We start from the raw sequence: 26,274 nt of genomic DNA on the forward strand, positions 1-26,274 counted from the left end.
ACGTCACTTGCTCAGAAATTGCCGTGACACAAACATTCAGATGCACAGATAGCCTAAGCTAAGTTTTAAATGTAATATATATATTTAAAAATATTTTATTTTTGTAAAGGCACATGTTTTGTTTTTACATCATGTTCATACAAATAAAAACAAATCCTTTACAAGCTTTGAATGGTGATTTTGAGCCATATGACCCCAATTGCTAGAATGTGAACAGCAGGTTTGCGGATTTCCTTTTGGAAAAGTTAGATATAGCTCTTCCTAAATATGTCTGATACAGTATGTCAGTAGGAATTTGTATTTAGAGGCTTATTGCAAGACATAAAAGGACTTTAAAAGTTAAGGTCTAAAAAGTAATTTAAAATAAAACAGATATTGTATAATTGTCTAAACAGTGTAGACTGTTTAGACATGTTCTGCAAATGTTACACTATGTTATGAATGTAGAGTGAAACAATACATTTCGCACCACTTTCTGGTTTATTACTTTTCAAACTTTTTGATTAACTGACCAATTAATTCACATAATATACTGTCAATGTCTGAACAGCATGATTAATCGCTGCTTCTGTATCCCACCCATGGCTTAAGCTGCTACGAGGTCCTTCATTTTCTATAAAGCAGCCATTTTTTACTGGCCTCACTGAGCGTTCAACTTGCTGTAGCAGACAAATGTAAGACAGGATTGAACAGGACAGGTAAGAGTAGAGTGTTTTGAAAAACAAATCTCCATGAAAGCAATCAACACCTCCGCTCTAAGTTACACAAGAGAAGTCACAGGCGAGATCCGACCTCTCATTTATTTGCTAGCAAAAGAAAAAAGATCAAAAGTTTGCTGCAGGAAATGGAAAAACACATCCTCTGTAGTTTTCCTCAGTTCTCATTTATAAAATGGCTTTAGACATTCGAGCATGCACTTTTTATATTCATGAACTTGCTCTGGTACAGCTGCTGCAGTCCACAAGTCAATTCAATTGGGATTACAAATATGCTTGACAACATAATTAATGTGCTTCCTAATTAAAAATATGTGAACATTGCTGTTGCTTTTTGCATTTATCCCAAGCAAAGCTGTAAATACTTACTGCATCTTGTTGAATTTATTATGTATGCTGGATATTTTATTTTAATTTATTTGTTTTTGACACAATTTGAACTTGATGAAGCCTCAATTTATATTTTTAATCCAGTGTTGTGATATTTCATATGACAACTACAAAACATTACTATTTCTCATCCAGTTTCGATCATGAAAAAATATTCAATTAGTTTACAATCAACTTCTAAGAAAATAAAATAAAAAAGAATTTTGTTTAAATCTAATCAAAATAATCATATTTATATTTTGTTGTTGAAAATTTAGCTTTTGCTTCCACTTGTCACTGCAACTGGAAGGTCTGTTTGAGCGCAAATCAGCATAGGATACAGTATTCTAGTCATTGTGAATAATATGCAATTCTTCCCGTCCACTGACAGAATTTTTAGCACAATGCTTCTCCAACTTTGACAGAATTTTCAGATGATGTATTCCTACTGTATGGGGTGCTGTTACACATTTTACAATAAATAGTACAAACTGTATTAAAAAAAATAAGCAAAGAAGAAGCATGAACGAGCAAAGGAAGTACTACAGGTAAACTTTTTTGCTAACATGATGATTTAACATTCAAACACAAATGAAAAACTTATAACATTTTAAATGAACTATCAAACTCATAAACAATTTTTGGTAGTGATCTTTTTTAGTTCCAGTAGAGAATTAGTATTTGACCAAAAGATATCTTTCTCAGATTATTAATGCCAATGTCTAATTTGTATTTCCAAACATTGCTGAGTTTCAATGGTTCAGTTTAAGAGTTGATACAAAAAGAAAGCCTGAAGCTAGAACAAAATGTAGGCCAATAAATATTACAGTGACTGTGCTGTTTTGTCCATCCATTGGCTTTGCCGAGTCACTTGTCAATCTCATCAGTTCACTGAGGCTATAGCAGCCTGTTAGCTACATCACCGCCAATTGCGAAATGCCAAACGGAGCAATTGCAGCATTGCTGAGTGCTATCTGCCAACTGTATTTTTCTCCCGAGATGACACGCACGGCTTCCTTTGACCTTTCCAGTCATCTTCATCCCCTCACTTCACACAGACAATGTGGCGGCTTTCTGACTAGACAAGCATGTGGGGATCCACAGAGAGTCAGAGGGAATGGAAAATAAGTATGTTTGTCTCTCCATTTGTCTCTCACGATGCTGTTCCTTCTCATCATGATGCTCCTCGAGAGAGCCTGAAGGAAGACCCATATGACTGTGCAGTGCTGCTGTTGCCTAATAATGATTTCTGACTTGGCCAGACTTCCACATGGGGTCTCACTGGATGAATGACATTGGCTCTCCATTCATTTGTAGATTGGTCTAGCTGGCACATGTCTACAAAAGAGACCTAGTCCAGATGAATCAAAAGGTTTTGTTTTCCATTTTTATCTACATTTGTTCCATTCTTAAGGTTTAATTTCTTGTAAGTGTAAAGACCTTGATTGGCTTGTTCATATATTTGTATTTACGCTTTAAGCTAAACTCTGCAGGATGTGGTTTGACACCTCTTCTTTCATAGGCAACATAAAACCTATCAATGTGGGGTTAAGCCTGGTTTATACTCGACCCCTGCTAGTTCGCCTGAGTGCATTAAAACAACTTATAGGAGGAGGAGTTGGAGCTCAAGCTCCCCCTCATTGGAGCCCAAGTGGCTCTGCAGTGAGCAGTGTCTCTAAATTTTAGCACTCAAATTACCAAGATGTAACTGAGAGAATATGGTCAAAATAAAATAATTTTCAAAATAATAGTTTGTTCAGACTCAGATAATTAATAAAACAGAAATAAATAATGATTTCTCATGTGATACCAGTACCGGCACCGGTTCAAAGCCTGGGGGTTGGGGACTATTGATTTAGAGGCAATCTCCAAAGATCCCATTTGTTATTTAGGAATACATTCGTTCAGTCAGGTATGTTTACACCCATGGAAATTCTCAGCAGCTAAGAAATCTTAAGTATTTTTACAATTTTCAATGATTCACTGTTTTAAGCAAAATGATTTTATGAAGTTGATTGAGGGTCATTAAATCATAGCTGAACATTATTTTTTTACGTAAAATATTTTAACATACCTTCCTTAATTCATTCTCACCAAGACCTCTCAGTTTCTGGCAACATGAGCATCCCAAACTATTGGTTTAAACCTTTATACAAACGACTTGTGACAAGTTGCATTGACCAGTAGGAGAGATTATAGTTTTCTCACCATGTTATAAAGCTGAAAACTGTAATGAAGTACAAACTCTTTCTAGCCTCAGACTCCAGCAATTTAATCGCTGGAAGTGTGAATGTCCCCTAAGCCCTCAGTTCCGACTCTCTATCTTTGATCTGTATTATCCAAGAAATCATTATAAATGCACTGTAATTAAGATGCTCAAGGGAGCATGTGGAATGACTTGATGTATCAGAGCTCTTCAATAATGTATGTTGATGATTTCTCATATTAGAGCTCTTGATAGAATAAAGTTGAAGTCTGTAAACTTCAGTTCAGGTTTCTGACCTTGTACTATTATAGAGGTGAGTGAACCTTGAGATTAAGTTCATCTAACGGTCAGTGATGTAACAGGGATTGATGGGGACATGTCTTCTGCTTTATCAGCTTTTCAGGCTGCTTTTTAAATGTGCTTCAAAGGTTGGGGAAATTTATGAAGCTGGACCTGGAAGGTCACATTGCCACCTTTATACCCTCATTTGGATGTCAGACATTTAAGCGAAGCAATGTTTTCATAATGCCTAAGGATTCAGTCTGTGTCATTTTGGCCAATTTTACTTATTGTTAGAGATCTGAACAGCCTTTCAGGTGGAAAGAAGACAGTGAATGCACAGCTTCCGACTGACTTGTTTATTAGTGTTGTTTTTAGGGTTATCAAAACTACAGGTTTTATTATAACACTGATAGCTGGTTGACCACTGTGTTCCCATGCTTAACAGATATGTCTGTGATTGGCCTCAGTTCTCATTGCCACACACTCTTACATCGATGGATGGGCATGGGAGCACTTGAAAGACAGGTCAATCAGCTGATCTGTCAGCAAATTGCTCATTTATCTGCTTATGGATCCTCTGACAAACATGGCTTTCAAAAGCTCCTATAGTCTTATCTGTTAAGCGCATGAACACAATGGCGAATCAGCCTACAAATCAGTCTAATAGCGAAGAAACCAGTCTTTTAGAACCTGTCTTTTAGAACATCTCAAATGTTATTGGACAATGTTTTTTTTTTTTTTTTTTTTTTGGTACCTTTTTTAAAGTCCTTACATCTTTATCGAACTGTATTTGCTGAATTGGATTCTCGGTTTTTTATTTTAAATAAAACTCAAAATCAAATTAACTCCTGTGTAAATATTATTAGATCTCAAAACTGCTGATATTGAGCAGATGAATCAGACTTAACAGATGTAGTTGTTTATATTCATTTTGCAGTTGTGCTTTTGTCACAAAGCTTCAATTGTTTCGGACTCAATAGAAAGATAGCAAGCCACAGGGAATGTTCTACATGTTGGCGAGGGTGGAGAGGTCAAGTCATTTCAAATTTGCAATGACTAACCTTCCACAATTCAGCCTCTGGCCTGTACTTTGTCAAGCAGGCAGGAAGACACATCTCCTAACCAATCTCATGGAGCTCCATGAATCACATCTCCTGTTGCGGGAGACACCTCTACCTCTTTAAAGGTTAAACAATGCATTTCATGTTCGTTAAAATGCATCAACATACATGTCTACCCAACGGCATTCACAATGTGAGAAAATGATCAATGTCTGATCATGGTGGTAGATGTTTACCCTAAGGAGGTCTGTAGATGCTGTATTTCTATACATTCCTATTCATCTCAAGGCAGTTTTAATCAAATGCCCTCTGGAAAAATGTAATCTCAGACTTTCTTACTCTTTTTTTGCATATTTAAACATTTAACATAATCATTTATGTTGTATTTTGGGATTTTGGTCTCTGGTAATACCTTAAGGGTTATTTCACTCTTAAATAATACATTTTTTCTTATTATTTTTCTTAAGAATTCAAATTAGGATTTTTTTTTTTATTCAAGGGTTATAGACAGCAATGATTGCAAAATAATCGAGGCCCAGAAAGGTACCAAAAACATTTTGTGTACGAGAATACATTGAATCATTGAAGAAAATATTTGACATGTTTTTGATACATTTCTAGACCTTTAATACAAAAATCCGTCCTTTTAAATAATGCGTTAAAAGTTTGAAGAATACATAAATATAAAACTATAAGAGTATGCTAAACACAATTACAATAATTTAACAGCAGAGTAGTCAGTTTTCTAGGCAAGCTTTAAATTTTAGCTTTTTTTCAGCAATTCATTTTGCACATCACTGGTTTCAATTAACAGCTCAGGTGCTTAAGTGGCATTAAATGAGGTACTGCAATATGCTTAGTTTTGGTACCATACCAGTAACTAGCATAACTAGCGTCATCCAATATGGAAATGCAAGCAGACTAGCAATCTACATTTATGAGTAAATCCACACTCTCGAGCGCTTTAGTATATGCATTCAGACTGGCTCAAAGTCTGTGCCCTCATTAGTAGTGCATGCCAGCTCCTTTCATGTGGAGTGCAGCAGTTTTAGTCCTATCTGATCCACCTCTCATAAGTGTCAGTGTGACCTGTAGCTGAACCGACCGAAATCAATAACCATAAATCCAACCAGACTCGTTTTCCTGAGAGTTCATTCGCTCTAGTGTTAGTAGAAACAATTTTCATCCTAAACTCAGTTTTTTTTTCTTTCCGTAGTTCCAAGTCATCACACCCCCATACTTTAGAGAGCAGTTTAATATTGTAGAGGGAGAATAGTTTTCTGAATTAGTTGTAATGTGGTGAGGAGAATTTCGCCCGCGCTGTTCATTAGCTGTAGCGATGCTATCAAGGCTAAATGAGCCTCTGTTAATACACACTGGCTTAGCTTCATAATTAGCTTGTCACTTATAAAGAAAATCTATAATAAACACTTGTTTGTCTTCCAGCCAAGGATTACAGAGATAAAGTTTATCAGCATGCTGTGAGCATTGGGTGGTGTTTATCTGCGCCAGGGATCTGACCACATTGATTTGAGTCTATCTGTGCTGCTTTAAAACCATACATACACTCATTTCTTCATTTATGAGCTTTTTTGGCTTTCATTAGATTAAGCACTATAGAGAGGCAGGAAATTATCAGGCATTGAGGAAAGAATGAGGTCAAAATATTCTGTGTTGCTTGAGATAAACAATCTGAAAAATATTAATAAGAAAAACATGTAAAATCACTGAAATAGAGAATATATAAGAATAAAAAACAATTATGGCTATAACAGTTTTTAAGTGCAAGACTGTAATGAATTATCAGCTTTACTTCATCACAACAGCCTCATGTCAGAACAATTCTAAAAGAAGATGCTTCAATCCGGTTTGTGGACGTTAAATCATGTTTATTTTCTATATTAACATAACATTAACATATGTGTGCGTGTGTGTGTGTGAGTGTGTGTGTGTACCTGTGTGCATGTGTGTGTGTGTGCGTGAACTTTGTAACAACATTGTGTATGACTCATTTTTGCAACTCCACAACAAATGCATCAAATACTCATAGGTAAAGTTCTTAATGTAGTATTTCTCACAAATGTTACTTGAGATCTTCTTCCCTTATGTCTGTCTGTTGTCTGAGGTAGCCGAGGGAGGAGATTAAAGGGCCATGAAATCCCCTTGTTTCAGCAGGGTGTTTTCACACCTCTACTTTGGAAAAAGTCAGAAAAGTGGGCGTGTCCAGCTCTGTTTAGGGGGGAGTGTCGGAGGAGCAAAAGAGGGATGATGTGGAAGTGTTGATTTGGGCATGCGCTGAGTTTCAGAGTAAAAACACACACATACATACACACAGGGGAGAAAGTGCCTGCGTTTACATGGACATCTGTAATAGAATTATTTGCCAAATTGTTAAATGGTGGACTTTAACTGCAGTTTGGCTCTTTCTTTCAGGAATTTAATTCGTGCCCCTCGTGACAAACGAGATATTTGATTCGAGGAGCTGCTCTAAACGTGCATTTTTCATGCAATGTTTGACACCGCACGGCGAATGAAAGAAAAAAAAACCCTCTGCATTTTTCTGTAACTTAGATGCACTCGACAGGTAGAGTCAGAAAGCGGTGTGTTAATTCAGTCACAAAACGCAGTGAAAATACTACTCGGCGGTAATAGTTTGGTTGTGGTGCTTACATGTTTACACTCAGTGTAATAGTTCGATACGAACAAACTGAATAAACAAAGACCACTGGTCGCTCACTTACCAAATCTGTAGAGACAGGACAATCCACAGCAACTAGAACTGCGTCTTTATTAAGAGGAGACGAGCAGCGAATCCGGATCTCACCATTTGCAGAAGATAAAAGCACTCAGGTAAACAATAGCTGCGTCCCAAATCGCATACTTATGCACTATTTTACGCCATTTTGTAGTATAAATAGTGTAAGTAGTGTGTTCACATTGAAAACTCTCAAAATAATAAGTGCACTTTAATTACCCGGATGATGCACTCATTCAGCCGCTAAAATGAAGTGTGTAATGATGGACACTTCACGCACTCAACGACCGCAGGTTTGCTTACGTAGCGGAAGGGGCGGAGCGATCGGACGCACATGTTGAATAACTTTATTTATTTTGGATAGTGAAAGCAAAATTCTCCTACGAGAGTGATTATAGCGCCTCCGGATGGTAAATGCGGCAATATTCACGGCAGGTATTACTTGATAATTCAGTCGTTTATTTCACTGATTTGGCAACAGTCAAACGTCATCAGGGAAACGGTTTGAATTTCCGCTTAGTAAAAAAACATTAGTGTGCCATTTGGGACAGCACTACATACATATACTATCCTGTTGAGTGTGTAAGTGCATAAGTACATAGTGCATGAGTGCATAGTGTATAGTGTGCCATTTGGGACGCAGCTAATGTTCCTTAGACACATAAGTTATTGTTGTCGCGCGCACTGTAATCCACACGTGAGTCCAGCTGCACTTTCATAGAGAGAAAAGGAAAACAAAACTTCACTGCAGCAAATTATAAACGCATCACTGCATGCTTGTTTTGCCAACACAGCGTGGCGTCTCTGCCGTCTACACTGTAACAATAATGAATATTAATGAAGTTGCACAATAGAGCGCGCTGATTGGTTTGAACCAAGCATTACTCATGCATTAATGCAGCACACTCGGAGACGTAATACGGTACTCCCAGGTACAGTCGTCCATTCTGAACGCTGGAACACATGCTATTATCTCATGGCCGTGACGCAGCTTCAAAAATTTGTTTCAATCCGGAAGTACGAATTTGCTCGAAACGCTTTTTAGTGAGATATATGTGTCCTAATAGTGTTTTTAGCAGTGTGGGAAACATATACGACTGTCAACAGCTCAAAAAATGTGTTTTGGTGTTTCGTGACCCTTTAAGGCATGCTGAAAGGCACATAGAAACGGTGGGCGGAGAGGGTTAGGGTTAGGATACAGGGTACAGCAAAATTGCTATCTGATTCTAAAAGGGATAAAATAGAAACTTTTAAAAGGTATAATAAAAAATCTGATGGGTGTTTTGAGCTGAAACTTTACTGACACATTCTGGAGACACAAAAGACTTATATTAAATCTGAAAAAAGGGGTAACCTAGGTGTTAAATGTCACTTTAAGCTGTATAGACGTGTCTTGAAAATATCTAGTCAAATATTATTTACTGCCATCATGGCAAAGATCAAATAAATCAGTTATAAGAAATGAGTTATTAAAACTATTATGTTTAAAAATGTGTTGAAAAAAAAATCTTCTCTCAGTTAAACAGAAATTGGGGGAAAAATATTTTTAGGGGCTAATAATTCTGACTTCAACTGTATATATGATGTATTTTATTATAGCTTATTATTTTTTTTTTCTGGATCTTTAATAACATTTAAAAACAACACTGAATTAAATGTAATTGTTAATTTGTTTTAGTTAGTTAGTTAGTTAGTTAGTTAGTTAGTTAGTTAGTTATTTAGTTAGTTAGTTAGTTAGTTAGTTATTTAGTTAGTTAGTTAGTTAGTTATTTAGTTAGTTAGTTAGTTAGTTAGTTAGTTAGTTAAATGATTCCTTCTCTCACCTCAATACTTTAACATAGAAGAAAAAGAAAAAATGAAAAAAAAAAAAAACGCACTGGCACACTTACTGTTCACAGACATGTATGCGTGTATATTTGTTGATTGTCACCTCATGCCTGTTGCAGTGTTGTATGTAGTATTGAAGTGTGGACAGTGACAGAGACTGTAGCACAAGTGACTGACAGAGCTCATTTGCACAACACTAGCAGCTCTTTTGCTCAGGTCTCAGACATGGAAGAGCACGTCTCCGCACCGTCTCATCTGTCAATACAACTGGAGGAATGACAGGCCTGCCAGCCAAGAACACAGTCTTCTGGACGGTCTCCTTCTTTTCATCTGTTTCACACACCTGTCTGTCCAGCTTTTTACGCAATAATGACATTAAAGGACGCCCACAAAAGACCGTGTAAATGTAAAGAGATTTGCTGGGTTGTTGACAGGGTTAGACAGGCTTTGTAAGGAATGAATTTGGTTGTCTCGTCGTTTATGTTCCTCTTTTGGATGAGTTGTTTTGACAGTAGTCTGGCTCTGACAGTCAGCAGGGCGGCTCAGTGATTTGATGTGGAGAACAGGGCCAAAGGAGGAGGATCTTCATTTGGTTTCTCCATAATTTTTGCCTCCTTTTTTCCTTCATCCACTCATCCATCCATCCCCTCGCTTTCTTTTTCTTCCTCACCTACTTTTTTTTTATGGAGCCTCTAGCTGTGTTCTGTGCTACATTTTTTCATTAAAACCTGCAGCACACAATATGTTATCGACGGTGCTTAATTTGTAAATTATGAGGTCCCGCAACAGGAATTGGTGACAGTTCTGGCAAGCAGGGGTTGGGATCACAAGGTAGAGTGCATTTTGCTACCAGTTGAATCACTTATGATTTTTTTTAAACACATTTTTATTTTTCACTATTTAATTATTATTGTAAATATTATAAACATGTTTATATATTATAAATATATTAAATGTATTATGTAATAATAATAATAATAATAATAATAATAATAATAATAATAATAGCTCTACTAACATTAGTCACACAGCCATGTAAATGAGTGTAGTTAATTAATTCATATTATTAATAATAATAAACAAATATTTCATGGTTTCCACAAACATATAACAGCAATATTCATAATATTAATAACAACAAACCTCAAACACAGAAATAGAGTACATATTAAAATACAGTAAAATAAAACATTATTCTAAATTTACTATTTTAAATCATACTATTTTTTTGAATGGTGCGTTTGTATTTCACAGCCATATATTCATAAACCTTGTTTTTTATGTTGACAAATTATGCATTTTACTTTGCTTATGTTAATAATCTAAAATTACATTTTACAAAATTTATCATAAATATGGTACTTACATTTGGTAGTTATCAGTGTTTTCAACAACAGAATAAACCACCAACTTATCCAGCATATTTTTTTACACAGCGGGTGTCTTTCCAGCTGCAACCCAGTACTGTGAAACATCCATACACACTTTTTGACACATACCGTTTAGGTCAGAATTATTAGCCCCCATTACATTTTTTTTCTTTTTTAAATATTTCCCAAAATATGTTTAATAGAGCAAGGAAAGTTTTACAGCATGTTTGATAATATTTTTTTATAAAAGCAGTTTTTAATTTTTTAAAATCCATTTTAAGGTCAAAATTGTTAGCCCCTTTAAGCTAATCTTTTTTTTTTTGGATAGTCTACAGAACAAACCATCGTTATACAAGAACTTTCCTAATTACCCTAACCTGTCTAGTTAACCAAATTAACCTAGTTAACCTTTAAATGTTACTTTAAGCTGTTTAGAAGTGTCGTAAAAAATATCTAGTGAAATATTATTTACTGTCATCATGGGAAAGATAAAATAAATCAGTGATTAGAAATGAGTTATTAAAACTATTATGGTTAGAAATGTGTTGAAAGTCTTCTCTCCGTTAAACAGAAATTGTATATAAAAAAATAAACAGGGGGCTAATAATTCAGGGGGGGGGAGGGGGGTAATAATTCTGACTTCAACTGTACATTATGGCCAATTTAGTTTATTCAATTCACTTACCACATGTTTTTGGACTGTATGGGACACCAGAGCACCCAGAGGAAACCCACACGAACATGGGGAGAACATGCAAACTCTACACAGAAATGCTTACTGACTCAGCCGGGACTTGAACCAGCAACCTTCTTGCTGTGAGACGACAGTTCTAACCACTGAGCCACCGGGTCACCTGGGTGTAATTGTTTACTGTAAGTAGTTACTCTTATTAAATTTCTTTCAAATGAAGAAGTAAAGAAATTGATTACTTGTCATTTTTAAGTAATTTAATTACAGTTACGTATGAGCAATTCCATGCAAATGTCAACCTTGCCATGAAAAGATATAGTTTTCACCAAAATAGCAAAATGCTTACACAAAAAATGTAGAAAGGAAGTATTTTACAGTACTTTAAAAATACTCAGGGCTTTTCAGGGGAAAAAAAAGTTAAAAAGTAATCATGTAAATAGCATTCAGTAATTATTTACTTTTTAAAAGTTGAAGTAGCATATTTAACATTGGTTGTTATAATTCACATGCTATGATCTTTACATGATATTACATGGTTTTACCTTACAATTTTTCACATCAGTGATGCTTTTGCACAAAAAATCTCCATTATGTTCTCTGTTGAACTTTACTCTAGGCTCACACATAAATGAACAGTGAGAGTGAATGAGCTGACTGCAGTGACAGTGTGATTGTCCTAGGGCACAGAACATGAATGATTCAGGAAGTGCTAATTGCCGGCATGCTAATTTCTTATGAATCATTAAAACAAGTTGGCAGAGATCTGTGTGTGGGTGAGCGTATAATAGAGAGGTGATAGGGATTTATTAAAGTTCATGCTTTTATTATACTCTCCTTGATGTGCCTAAGAATATGAACTAATTGGCACTTCTAGATGTTGATTCTGGATTATTACCTGTCTCAACCACTGTATTTATACGACTAGGACCAGCTGCTTTTTTTCAAGACCTCAAGTCTCTTGTATTTCTTAATCGGTCTCAGGGGAATTTCATTTAGTGCAGGGGTCTTACCGCAGGCCACTTTTGCAATCCAGTATTTATACTTCCCTTTATTTGTGTTCAAAATGGTATAGTTGTTGTTGATGTATGTTTTACTGTTTGATTAAATGTGTCATTTCTGGCTCTCGTTCAAAGAAAGCCACTCTTTTTCACTTGCTAAATAAAAAAGAAAGCTAATGTGAAACCCCCTATATGTTCATAATGATGGACAAACATGCTGACATGTAAAGAAAATAAAACACACACACACAGACACACGCACATACACGCACACGCACACACACACACACACACACACACACACACACACACACACACACACACACACAGTCCAAACAGCATCCTCTAATTCAACCTAATGCAGTCTGTCCATTTAGACCTCTCTTTTCTCTCCTAATGGGACTTCAATGGGCCTTTTCAGTGGGACATGACCACTGTAAATGACTGCAGCCTCAGCTATGGCCATAAAGGGACAGGGGTAATAAATAAGCCCACATGGTGTTTAATAAAACAATATGAAAATATTGCCTTACCCTTAATAGCCTTGTTGAAATAAGGGTTGGTGTAAATCAAGCTATGGTCCATATAGTAGCCTTACCTTTCTCAGTCCGTCTTCCTCTGAAGTGTAAAACGAGCGCTTGTACCTCATCGCCCTCCACAAAGTCGCTCTCATTCTGACTTGTTTAAGTCAAGTTTTTTCGGTGTCTCTTGAAGATTTAACACTGGCTCCTGCCGGGTCTCGGCCTTGGAAATGTGATAACTTGTCTCCTGGTGACACTGCATCGGTTTTCTATTTAAACATTTAGCGCTGGGTCTTTTGAAGCTCAGAGGCGGGTAAGGTTGTGTTTGGCGTTGGTCCATGTGAGGTACGGTTCATGACTCGATGTGCTTGTGAATGAAATGGACTGTTACAGAGTGGTCTTGTTTTGAAAGATTTAGCAATGAAACTTGTAAGAACATTTGAACACTAATCAAATGTTGTGCTTCTCTTGGAATCGAACTTGAAGTCGTAAATCATAGATAAATTGGTATTGATGGTGCATTTTAAATGTTGTACTCATAAAACTGATAAACAACAAAATGAAATGTATATTAAATGAAACAGTAAAATGTTTCTTTAGGACCAAATCAGCATATTATTAGGATTTCTGAAGGGCTGTGTGTTATTTTGCTGGGTTCGATCCAGTGGTGAATTATCATTTCACTTGCTCTAGATGCTTGGTTTATTGGTTTTATTTGTAAATTTTCCTCTCAAATTTTTAACTAGGGAGGAAAACGCAATTGTGCCACATTATTTGCATTTGCAAGTACTGTAATCTACTTGTGCAAATACTTAAATTTGCATTTTGTGTGAACCTAGCATTAGAGTAATGATGCTGAAAATTCTGCTCCAACAGCATGAGAATAAATACATCATAAAAAGACAACATTATTCACAGTCTTTCTGACCCAATAAATATAAACTTGGTGTAACAATTAGAGTTTATTTTATATGCATTAAAATCAGTTCAAATAATTTCAGTTACTTCAATCAATCAATCTGTCAGTCAGTCAGTCAGTTAGTCTATCAATCTGTCAATCTTACCATCCACAATATTTCTAATGGTAGCCTCCCTTTCTCTCTCAAAAATTGTATTTAATTTATATTTCTCTCTTTATTGTTTATTCTGAGTTTGCAAGTTATGAAATACACCTATATACTATAGCTTTCATTATGTAAGTGGGTTTCCTACAGTGAAATAATCGTATTTAGTGGCCCTTAGCGCTTGCAGATTTTTGTTGTTGAGGTTTTCTGGTTCGATAACGGCAAGCAACACCAGTGGATGGCACTTTAAATACATCCAGGTGTGTCTAATCTCAGAAACTCTTTCTATCCTAATTCTACCTGCATCTTGACACATTCCTAATCCTATTACGGTCACGCTGTCTGGACAGCTGATGTGTTTAGAAAGTGTAAGCCAAGGCAAACTCCTGGCACAGTGCAAAATGCAGTTCCTCAGCCTTGAGTTTCTCTTTTTGGCCTTAGTCCAGATCATTTCATTGTGATGGACTCTACAGGGCACCTCAGACAGTCTGCTCTGAAGTTGTTAGCTCTCACCTTTGACTGAACACATCTGTTCTCTTGGCTTTTCAAGTCATTTCTCTAGTGACCTTCTAGAACCAAGCTGGAACAGAAAGTGACACCTGGTCATCTGTTATACCAGTCAGAGTATTACTTTTTATATTAGAATACATTAAAGGCAAATAGTCTACAATAATAAAAATGAGAAAAACCTGTTGAGCTTTTTGGTTTTTCATTTAGATTTAGATTCATTCTGGTTTGGGAGCTTCATAAATACAAACTTTTGAAAAACTTTGAAGTGCAAGTTTTAGATATTATTGCAGTCTACATGTAATAATGTGATTTTATAAAAACAGACATCTTCAGTATTTGTAAAATGTGTTTTAGGCATTATACACATTCTATAGGCATTACTTGACAACTTAAACAATAATAATGAACTACAGGCATGTTGCCAGATCTTCCATAAGAAAACCTGTGGAATTTTGTTACTCGCCCGGAAGTATTCCAATTGCAACCAAGTATGAGAAAGTGTCTTCCTCTATGAAATTGATTGTTCAAACGGGTCCACTGTGGGTGACATTGTATATTGAGTGATCCTCCACAGGTAAAACATCTAATTCACAACAGTAAACTTTGTTTGTTCTGCTCAAGATAAACAGTAAAGTGACGTTGCCAACTACAGGCCTGGCATGCATAATAAACCATTCATAATTTTCTCCCAAATTCTTGTGAATGTGGATCATTTGTTGTTGTCTGCATGCATTGCATTTTCAATTTTTTTATTGATTTTTTAATTTTATTTATAGTACATGTTTGACAAGCAAACATACCCCTATACCATATAAAATTTCTTAAGTTTCTTAGTGGACTGAGGAAAATTAGCATTTTCACACATTATTTTGTGAGCCAGCCAATTAAATCTGATCTGTCAAACAGACTGCAGGTGCTGTCTGAGGCCAAGACTGCTTGTGAGATCGTCTCACTGTTTGCATGTTAGCGTGCTTCTAACCTACAGTGACATTTTAATGAATGGCTGAGCAAACTGTGTAACTTTGTGTCAAGAAGGGCATCCATGCCAAATGAACTCATGCCCATCTTCAGCTCTCTATCGGGTCCTTTTTCTGGTAGAATTATGCCACAGATCCCAGATTGCAGCAGCTGAAGTGTGAGGCACCACGCCGGGAGACGGTCTGTCGCTCCCACACCATCTACCAACTCCACTGCAATGGGAAAACCGACATTGTGGCGTCAGAATGAGCCTGAGAGGGATAAACACACAGGGATCCACCCCATAATGCAAACAAAAGCAGTGAATATTTAGAGTTGCCGGAAATATGGTGTTCAAACTGTACAAATGCGTTTTCACAGTGACAGGAAACCACACATGTCGGCTGGTATAGAAAAGTGGAGAGGAATAAAGTGATGTGGGCTCTGCCGTTTGGATGGCGATGTCTGCGGGGTGCCTGCCAACCTCAGCCAAACCAGTACAGGCCTTTCCGCACCTCCGCTCCCAAATAATGACCCGGCTTGACAAACCAGAGCAAATCTCCCAGCACTTCTTGAGGTTTCAGAGCAAAGCAAATGGATTTTGGAGAAAGAAGGGCGTTTTATTTTCCTTCACCAACACTCATCAAATTACAGTTTTGTTGCAGATTTTTGAATCTAATTCAGTTCTGTACTATCATAGAATACTGACAGCTTAAGTGCAGGGTGCCAGTCAAACTGACATGGAGGAAGCTCCACCAAAAGTGAGACCTAAGAACCAGACAGACGCTACACGAATATAAAAGCTTTGAGACAAATCGAGCTTGAAGCAAAAAATGCAATTCAGCCAGCAATGATTGTGAAGATTCTGCTTGAAACACCAGTGTGAACATCATTAATGCGAGATTTTCCATTAAAATATAAATATAATGTCATGCAGATGTATATATAAAATTCCATGGTCTTCAAATCCCTGTTTACGATCGGCTGTAAGGTGCAATCAAATTGAGTAAAGCACATGTAGTTCCTGTCAGTTTTGATCACAGTTTAAATATGATCAAACAATACCCTTCTCCAAACATTAAAAGTAACCATAGTAACTCAGCGAGTTTCTGGAGCCTTCTTTACTCTGTTTAATCTTGAGGACACCAATGTGTGCTTCACTAGAGAGCTGATGGAAATTATTCAACATGCCAATATGCTAAATTTTGTGGAGAAGTAGCTACCACATGTTACTATGGGCTATACGCCCTTGTCATTTGCACATATGCAAAGAGCAATTTTAGATTTAACTTGACAAATGACTACAGAATAACCGACTTAATAAATGGCTTGTCATGCATTAAGGGGTTTCAAATGCACTTTTTGTAAGGTGAATGTCTGCCTTTACAGCAATCTATTAATTATCCCTAACTTATTTACTTAATCATTGATAATATTCATATAATATATTTTTATAGTTTATTTTTAGGCAAAAATTGTACAAAGATCATGAAAAACAAAAGATGTTAAGGATGAAAAAATCTAAATGCAAAGAAGTTGTTTAACAGGCTTTTAAGATGGCCTATAACATAAGTATTAGTTAATGTAGCAGCATAAATGCTGTGCAATCATACTAGATGGCGTTCATGCTTTGGCTTTGAGTTTTTACCCCATCTCTGATCAGCCACTTTTGGACTAATGTATCTGTAATGGCCCAGGACTAGAGATGTACTTGATGAACAGACCTCAGGTTCTGTGTGCTGTTCAAAGCCACTTCATTACCTCTACTCTCCCTCTCTCGACCTCTTCATTACACCTGCAGTGAAGAAGCACTCAGATGGCTGCCTCTGCAGAGCTGTGTTTGGGAGACTGAAAGCTTACACACAGATGGAAACACAAAGAGCATTTTATTTTTATTTATTGTTTCTATGTCTGTTCGTTTGTGCTGCTTCTGATTTTGTTTTGTGCACATTTTTGTTTTGTTAATGATTCATTTAATTTGTGGTACTTTTGTTTTATGCTGATTTTTGTTGTGTTTTCATTTTGTGCCATTTTGTCATTAATATTTTTGTTTAATGCTATTGTTTATTCTTGCTTCTATTTGGTTTATTTTTTGGTTGATTCTGTACTGCTTAGAGTTTTTTTGTTTATTTTGCTGTTTTTCTTATATTGTTTATGCAGGTTTTAATTTCACAATGTTTTCTTGTCATTTGTTTTTATGTTTATTTATTTATTTTTAAACTGTGCTGACTTATACATAAGGCATGTTCTATACAAATACTCATTTGCATTGAAAAAAAAACGTAGAAAATGAAAGACAATGATTTAAATATTCAACAGTGCTATCTATATTGGTGCAGATATGTTGAGCAAAACTGCATGTGGTTAGTGAAAATAAGCATGTTTGTTGTGTGCGGAATTCTTATGAGTATTTACAACATCAGTATATATTTGTGGAACTAAGCAACACTTATTTTGATCAGTAGGAAAGTATTAGAAAATCTTGGATTGTTTTGAAAGCCTGATACTAGAGGTGGAATTAATTACACGGATAATGTAGAGCATGTCTATAAGACAGAAAGGTTTTTAAAATGATGCAAAGATTGCATCCTGACAGATGGTCTGTGAAAGATTGACCTTTGTTCCTCCACTGTGAAAGTAAAATAAAATTAGAAGGGAGGGTGGAAACCAATATCTAGACCCCTAATATATAATTCAGAGAATGTGCATGTGGCTCTACCAAAGGTCAACCTGTTTATGACCTTCACTTTGTCCCTCAGCCCATTAAAACTCCTGTTAGAGACATTAGTCAGGCCCGGGCTGTTCAATTAAGTTTACATTTATGATCTCAGTGGAAGAATTCTTGCAAAATTGACACGTGGGCAAATCCCAGTCACACCATCCAAGTCACAGTAGTCCCAAAATAATAATAAAAAAAAGGAATTAGAAAATTGTTTCAGACAGTTGACTAAACTTAGCTGTTCAAACTTGTCTTAGCTTAGCCGCCTGGACCAACACGATTGTGATTTTCACGTTAATTCACTTTAATGATGCTTGTAATGCATCTGCATTTTCAAATACTATTCATTCATTCATTTATTCATTTTCCTTTGGCTTAGTCTCTATTTCAGGGGTCACAACATCGAAAGGAACCACCAACTATGTGCACATGTTTTACGCAGCAGATGCCTTTCCAGCCACAACCCTGTACTGGGAAACACCCATCTACACTTATTCACACACACACACACACACACACACACACACACACACACACACACACACACGCACACACACGCACACACACGCACACACACGCACACACACACACTCACTCTTACACTATGGCCAAATTAGTTCATCCAATTCACCTATATGTAACCTCAACATAGAAATGCCAACTGGGCCAACTGAGACTGGGACCTTCTTGCTGTGAGGTGACAGTGTTAACCACTAAGCCACTGTGCCGCTCCAAATATTATTATGCATTATTTATATATTATATATTTTTTATTTTATTACATAGGTACATCCAAAAACAGAACATTAGTACAAAAATACTCAATAAAGGAATTGAAATGTGAATTTCCATATGCTTCTATTGAAAGACTTACTACAACATACTACTTATGTTTTATCACATATTCTTGGTTTGTAGATACACCAATTATATCATTTTTTTTTTAATTTACATTTATACAATTATAAGGTTCTATCTGCATTCTGAATGATTTTGAGATATTGAGCTTCAAAGTTTTTGCATTCTATAGCAAACAGTATGTGTGTAACTTTTGTTTTTTAAATAAAAAGTCCTAAAATGGAAAAAATTCTAAAACTCTATTCTAAAATAATGTAAATAAGTTGTCATTTAATAAGAATATTTCAATAACTCATTTTTGACAAAAATTTCAGATCGAACCTTATAACTTTAAGCTGACGATGTGTCCCCTTTAACAGGATAATGCATGAAAGAAATTACATTGTTTTTATAAGCACTGTACTGTAAGTGTACTGATTTGTCAAAAATAACTTTATCAGTGCCAGTCTCCTCATTGAACATGGCTGCCATCGTTTATTTGTATACAAGCAATCAGACCCCTATGGGACATCAGACGTCTTGTAGCCACCTCACACTAGTCCTGAGGGAACGAGATGTCAAGATTCATACAACTGCTCTGACATGGAACTTGTAGATAGACTGTATTGATCCCTCTGGTCTTAATTCAGTAAAATAAGAGAGATCTTTTTGTTACTGGGTTGCCTTTAGTATCAGGCTGTGAGTCATGCTAACAGGAAAATAAGCCCAGTCACTCCTAACTGAAAATTTTCCACTGTGGAAAATACAGATCTGAAAGCATGAGGGATGTATTAAGCTCTGTGCATCAAACACATGTTCCTAAATAATTAGGGCTGATTATTTATTTGTTTGCTCAGGGAGCAGTAGACGCCTTTATGGAAATTAAATGTGTATATGAAAAATGTAGTGATTATACAAAGGGGTTAAAGCTAAATTCTGGAGGATATATAGTGTAATAGCAATTAAACTTTAAATTTGATGACTTACATGATGTGTTGATTAATTATTACTTGTTTAATTAATCACAGTTTATCACCACATTACATTCATGTGGAATGTAATAAAGTATGTAATATCCTAAGTCTTAGCCTTCAATGGCCTAGCATAAACTATGGATCATAAGTGGTTTTGAAAATATGACTTATTTCAGTGTTTGTTGTTCATACAGCAACATTCAGTGGTAGCCAAAACAGTTTGATGGTACATTTATGTTTTATACAGGATTGAAACAATATGACATGAAACAGAAAACAGAAAAAAAGTCAATAAAACACAGCATTAACATATTATTTATTGAACTGTTATATAAAATCAATGTTGCTTTTCCACTCATGCATTACACTTAAAAACAGCACTTGTGTGACTCATTGCACTCATTGCTCATGTGAAATTGCTTATAATACATATTGCAGGGCACGAAATTAACCTTTTTGCTTGGTAGCACCGGTGCTCCTAACTTTAAAAATCTAGGTGCATTAGCCAAAATTTAGTCGCACCCACCAATCACAAGTACCTTTACGACAAGTTTTATACAAACAAATTTATTGGATTTGAAATCAACAGTAATCAAACTAACAAGCAAATATATATATATATATATATATATATATATATATATATATATATATATATATATATATATATATATATATATATATATATATATATATACATGCAAGCGTAAGGAAAATGTGTCTCAACGAAATTGCGCTATCTCAAGAAAATAGAGTTTTATAACATAACTGAGTGACCAAAGCATACACGGACCGTTCACCGGCCCTGCACACACTGCTTGAAATGAATGAATCTGTTAATGATATAACTATGCTGTTCTCACGGGTTCTGTCTGATATTGCACTGCTTTTGACATATACTGTACCTTATTATATGCATACGTCATGTTAATACCGGTCTTTTCATGAATAGCGAAATGCAAGCTCGTTTACAGCGGTGTACGTGGTGTTAAATTTGACATATATATCTGCCACTTGCACGGCGGACAGCATCTGGCGATTATATGAAGGATTAAACTGAAGCTCTCGTGCTAGATGTGGCAAACAGTTACCTGACAATTCCCTCCCACAGAATTTTCATAGCAGACTTGAAGCCAACGGAAGTCTTTTATCCATTCTTCGAAAAGTGTAGATGGTAGATTAACATTCAGCACATGGTCACTAGTAAGATGTGTTATTATTTGTAACTTAATAAGATGTTATGGTTACTAAAACAAAATCTGTCAGTGTTATCTTCATTCTCATCTTTAGCGTTTTACAGTTTTTCGCGGTAGTAGCTCTCTCTCTCATCCCAAGCCAGAAGGCATTGACTGAGTGATTGACAGCTGATATTTCAGTGCTAGTTCAGTGGTGGGCCAATAAGAAGAGTGCGAAGGCGGGGCAAGCATTACGGAATTGGCTTTGCTTACTGCAGCAAGTTGACATGACAACTGTTTTAAACCATTCCTGAGCGCTGCGTTTCGCGTTTCATGTGCAGACAAAGAGCTTAGAGATGCAATCTGCGTGAATGTCTTCCGAATCTACGCATGTGGTGAAAATTTTGCAGTAAAAACTGGTCGCACACAACAATTTTATGCACTCGCACATATGCTCCCAAATACATTTTGAGGTCGCATAGATAAAATTTCGGCCGCATATGTGACCAAAATGGTCGCAATTCCGAGCCCTGTATTTAAAAATCCATAGTGTCATCTACACTCTAAAAAAAAAATATTTAGCTTTAAAATGAGCTGAAACACAATTCTTGAGTTTTTAAAGGGAAAACGTATTGTTTTATGTTAACCCACTTAAGTGTGTTAACTTAATCGATTTGTGTTTGGACAACATAAATTGCTTGTTTTGAACCATACATTTTTTACAGAACCATACATTTTTTACAGTGTATACAGTGTGTTCAGGTATCTCGAGTTTTAGAGCTTTAAACAAGTGTGTTTGTTTTTAAAAGCTGATTATTTGGACCTTACAAGTAACATCCAAGTTGTCTCTGTTACTTGTGCCAGCTTGGCGGAAGAAAGATTGATCTGACTCTCTAAAATAAGCCAGTGAGTCGATGGCGAGAGTAAATAACTGCTGACTCTGAGGCCATTAGAACCTGTCAGACTATCTGTCTGCTCACTGACTTCTGTCTGTCTGTGCACAGAGCAGTTTGCTGCAGTCAATATTCAAAACAAGTCTGATCATTTTATGAAAGATGACAGGAAAGACATTTGGATGATTCCCTTCATAAAAGATGCTTATCGTTTGTGGTTGTGTCTCAGCAAACCCCAGTTTGAAGAGTCCAGAAAGGTTCACCACATCACATTATCCTGTTACAGACTGAACACTGCCATCTATTGGTTATATTTGGTGTAACAGATTTGAGTTCAAGCAGTGCACACTGGACTTTCTCCACCTTTATGTAAGTATCTTTATGTATATTTCCATCACATGATCCCACAAATGGTGTCGGTCAAACGGAAGTTAGGTTTTGCCTGAAGAAATGACGGTTGAAAGCAGGAACTCTTTGGTTTGTGTAATGAGTGCAGTGAAGCTGTGCTGCTGGAAGCTCGGATGACTCCCCTGATTATGTGAAGGTCAATTGAGCGTGCTATTAGGAAGTGCAGGCCTGAGTTCTAAAGAGTGGCGGCACCACAATTATATTTTTTAAAAAAAGCTCCGTTAAGAAGAAAAGGTCATGCATTCTGTCGGCCAGGTGCTTATCATGAGACTTGCCTCCATCTGGAGAGACTGCAAAGTTCACAAGAACTTATTGCATGGATATTTAGATTTTTAGTCACATGTCTGTATGTGTGAAGGGTAAGTTCACCACCAAATATGAAATGATGTCATCCTTTACTAAAATTTGCCATTCAGGCTAATTAAGAGGTATTTTAATCCAATCTGACAGATTTCTGACCATCTGTTGAAAGTCTGTTTTGTAGTATATGATTAACAAAGTTAGTTAAAGCTTTTCAGGTATAAATATATTTTGTTGTTGTTTTTTTTTAATATAAGAATAAAGCTAATTAAGGAAATTAAGATTTTTCTTTACATATAAATGCATTACTTTTTTACTTTTTTTTTGGCAAAAAAGGAGATAATTTGTAGAAATTCTTGGCAGCTCTGTTATGTGCAATTGCAATAAATGGGAGCTGAAGTTCTCAAACTTCAAAAATTATATTAAAAAAATATATTAATATAAAAGAAACATTTCTGTATCAAATGTAAGATGCAATTGCATTTTAATGGTGATTTGTTTTTTTCATTTTCATTGAACTAAACAAAAATGTGTGTGTGTATCTTAGGGGTGCTCCGATGTTCATTTTTGAAGCCCATACAGAGTACAGACTGTTTGTCATTGTGATCGACCGATACAGAGTACTGATTCTGATGCTTCATGCTAATGCATAAAGCACATTTTTCCATAAAGTATGATATTTAAGTGGAGATTTTGCCTTACGTAAGAGATTAAAAAAATATTGTTGCATATAATACTTTAAACATGTATCTTATAACCATTTACAGCTTTACAGAACAAAATAGATAAAACAGATAAAAAGTTTTTAATCTTTTAACATGTCTTACTGAAGCACACCTGTATGTGAGAGGTCATACAGTTGCAGGAGACACTAGTCAGAGTAGCGAGTCGTGCCAATAAACTGTATGTATATATGTATATATATATGTATATGTAATATTTTTCACATTTGGCCCTTTGTGTTCAGAATAAAGGAAATCTTAGATGACTGTTTTATGCATTCAAAAATGTGAGATACAATTTTCTATAATGGAAAAAAGGTCTAGACTATTTTCTTTTAGTTTGAATGTCATGTTTTTAGAAAACTATGTGTTACATACTAAATATTAAATCTGCACAGTCAAATGTAAAAAGGCACTCTGAACATGTTTAGAACAAAATTTAATTGAGTAAATAATAACGTAACTGTTATTATAAAATTGCTTTTTTTTAAAGCCTTATGTTTGTGTTCAGGTATCTATTGGAAAATGCCTAAGAGCAACTACTGCAGCTTAAATTACATCTCTTATCAGCACAGTATAGAATAGATCAATTGCACACTTTGTTCTTATATCTCCCCCTATCTGCCTTTCCCTGTCATGTGTATGATGATTAATGTGATACATAGACCTGCTGTATGTGGAATGCACTGTCATCTCTGTTCTCAGCGGGCTTTGTTCTGTCTTATTAGATATGTTTGCTAACACAACCATCACTATTACTCATACTCATACTGTATATAGGGTTTTGTTAAAACTCATATTTCTGTTCATTCTTCACCCAATCTTACAACCTTAAAACCTTACACATACTTTAAATGATTCCACAACTAGTTTTTCGAAAAAGTTTCACAAAACTTTCTCAATTCTAGAGTCTTTTTATTTTGTCCAACTGATTTTCCATAATATATGTGGATAATTTGCTCACTTCTCATGTCAATGCAGCCTTGAGGTTTAATTTAATAGTTATTTTAAAGTTTTACACAGGAAGTCACTGTGATTATACCAGTGTATCATTGGTTGTAGCTCACAGTGTTGATAGCCAGATTAACAAACCATTGTTCCTTCAATGAAAACAATGTGATATTGATAATTCAACTAAGATCAGACCACCCATGTGTGTTTCACCTATGCTTATTTCTTAACACTATTCATCACCTATAGCATTTTGCTAGAACATATTAGTAACGTTTTAAAACATACTAAATTATGCTAGCAAAGTGTTCGTTTATGTTAGAAGCATAATAACAAAATGCAAGTAACTTGTTAAAACGTACTATTAGCATGTTAAATCATGTTAGCAACATGCTTGTAGGACACAGCATAATCAGTGACATTAACAAACAGCTTTTCAGTGATCGGCATTCAGGGATGGGCCATATGGACTTATTTCACACAATATTCTGGTATTTATTGTGTGATAAATATGATGATAACTTGTATGTATCCACTGAGTGACTAAAAAGACCAGTATCTTTAGAGTAAAGTAAAAAGAAGTTGACTTCAAAATTGTAAGGCATCTTGCTGCAGAGCTTTTTTAAGTTGACTCAACTTTCAAACCAACTCAAAAAAGCTCTGCAGCAAGTTTTACAGTGTATTAATTATTAATTGAATGTTTTTGGTATTTTACACACTTCCTAATAAAACTTCGAAAGATGTAGCATGATCAGTCTTTCTGTATGATACATTTTTAAAATAAAATATGTTTAAGCATGTATATACATGTATTTACTCTCACCATGCCCCGAAGTTTCGATGTCATCACATTGTTTCCTATTCAACATAGGCTTTGTACAATGCGTTATGGGTCTTCATCGCCAATTTCATAACATGAACAGTGCCAATTTTGATCAAAAATTCTGTTCACCCTTAGTTTGATTTAAGCAGTTGTTTTAAAGTTTTCACACAAAGTCACTGTTATTATTATACTACCATAGGTTGCAGCGCTCCGTGTTATTAGCCAGATTAACAAACCATTGTTCATTCATGAATGCAGTACAAGATTGATGACTGAACGCAGACCACCCGTGTTTCCCTTATGTCGCAACACTCGAAGCATAATTCTGTCTGTCTTTAGTTTGACACTGCACAGTTGGGTCATATAAACCAGCAGCAGAGAGATTTTTACTAGAGGTCAGATCTGGATAAGAGCGGATCGCTGGTGATTATTCAGGATCAAGCCGGCTGAGTCAAACCTCAACGAATCGCTTCCAACTGCTACTGATGATCAGAGCAAAGCCTGAGCAGACAGCAACCTGTCGGAAAAATCACACACGTTTCAATGCGAGTTGCAGGCATGTCTGGATTTTATTAGTCTTATCTATGACAGGCCTGACTTATTCAACAGAACAAAAAGAGAGGCCAGTCATAGGCACAATGTTTACCTTCACAACCGCCTCATCCCTAAAGGACAAGCGTGTGTCAGGAACCATCTTTCCATTGTCTCGTGTTTTCATAGCATTTTCTTCTCTGTGTTTTCCTAGACTTAGCAGCTGTAAGAAAACACATGTCAAGCCGTGGGGCATTTCCTGTATGCACTCGTCTTTCATTGGAAAGCAAACACCATTCCCTTGTCGCCTTTCAATGAAGAGGCCGCTTTTCCTCTCTCCTCTCATCCCTCCTTTATTTATGAGCTCACCTCATCAGAAAGAAAGACAGCTTCTGTATGAATGAATAAGCTGCTTTGTTTTGGATGTGTAGCATTGTACTGTTGGATTTTTCTTCACTTGCACATAGAGAGTCACCGTAAAGGCAGTTTTCAGAGCAATGGAAGTTCACCTCACAAATCACTCTGAGCTTTTGGCTCTGAGAAGAAGCCGGTGGCAGAAACCCTCTCGGTCGCGGTCGGAGGAAGTACTTGAGTCCAACCTTCAATTACACACA

The 26,274-nt window shown here is 36.0% G+C and overlaps 1 protein-coding gene and 1 long non-coding RNA gene across 3 annotated transcripts in view; one reads left to right on the forward strand and one right to left on the reverse strand.

Moving 5' to 3' along the window:
- nav3 (neuron navigator 3) overlaps window positions 1–26,274 on the forward strand; it is a 367,745-nt gene that overhangs the window by 105,087 nt on the left and 236,384 nt on the right. The gene's annotated exons all lie outside the window — the stretch shown is intronic.
- The window catches only part of LOC147844709 (uncharacterized), a 51,334-nt gene continuing 27,856 nt past the window's right edge, over window positions 2,797–26,274 (reverse strand). Inside the window, exons 2-3 of the long non-coding RNA XR_015483211.1 lie at window positions 10,940–11,186; window positions 2,797–6,424 (exon numbers count right to left, since the gene is read on the reverse strand). This is a non-coding gene — a long non-coding RNA (uncharacterized LOC147844709). The remainder of the gene's footprint in view (window positions 6,425–10,939; window positions 11,187–26,274) is intronic.

This window comes from Danio rerio, chromosome 4 (assembly GCF_052040795.2).
Source record: "Danio rerio strain M-AB ecotype USA chromosome 4, GRCz13ab, whole genome shotgun sequence".
Lineage (NCBI taxonomy): Eukaryota > Metazoa > Chordata > Actinopteri > Cypriniformes > Danionidae > Danio > Danio rerio.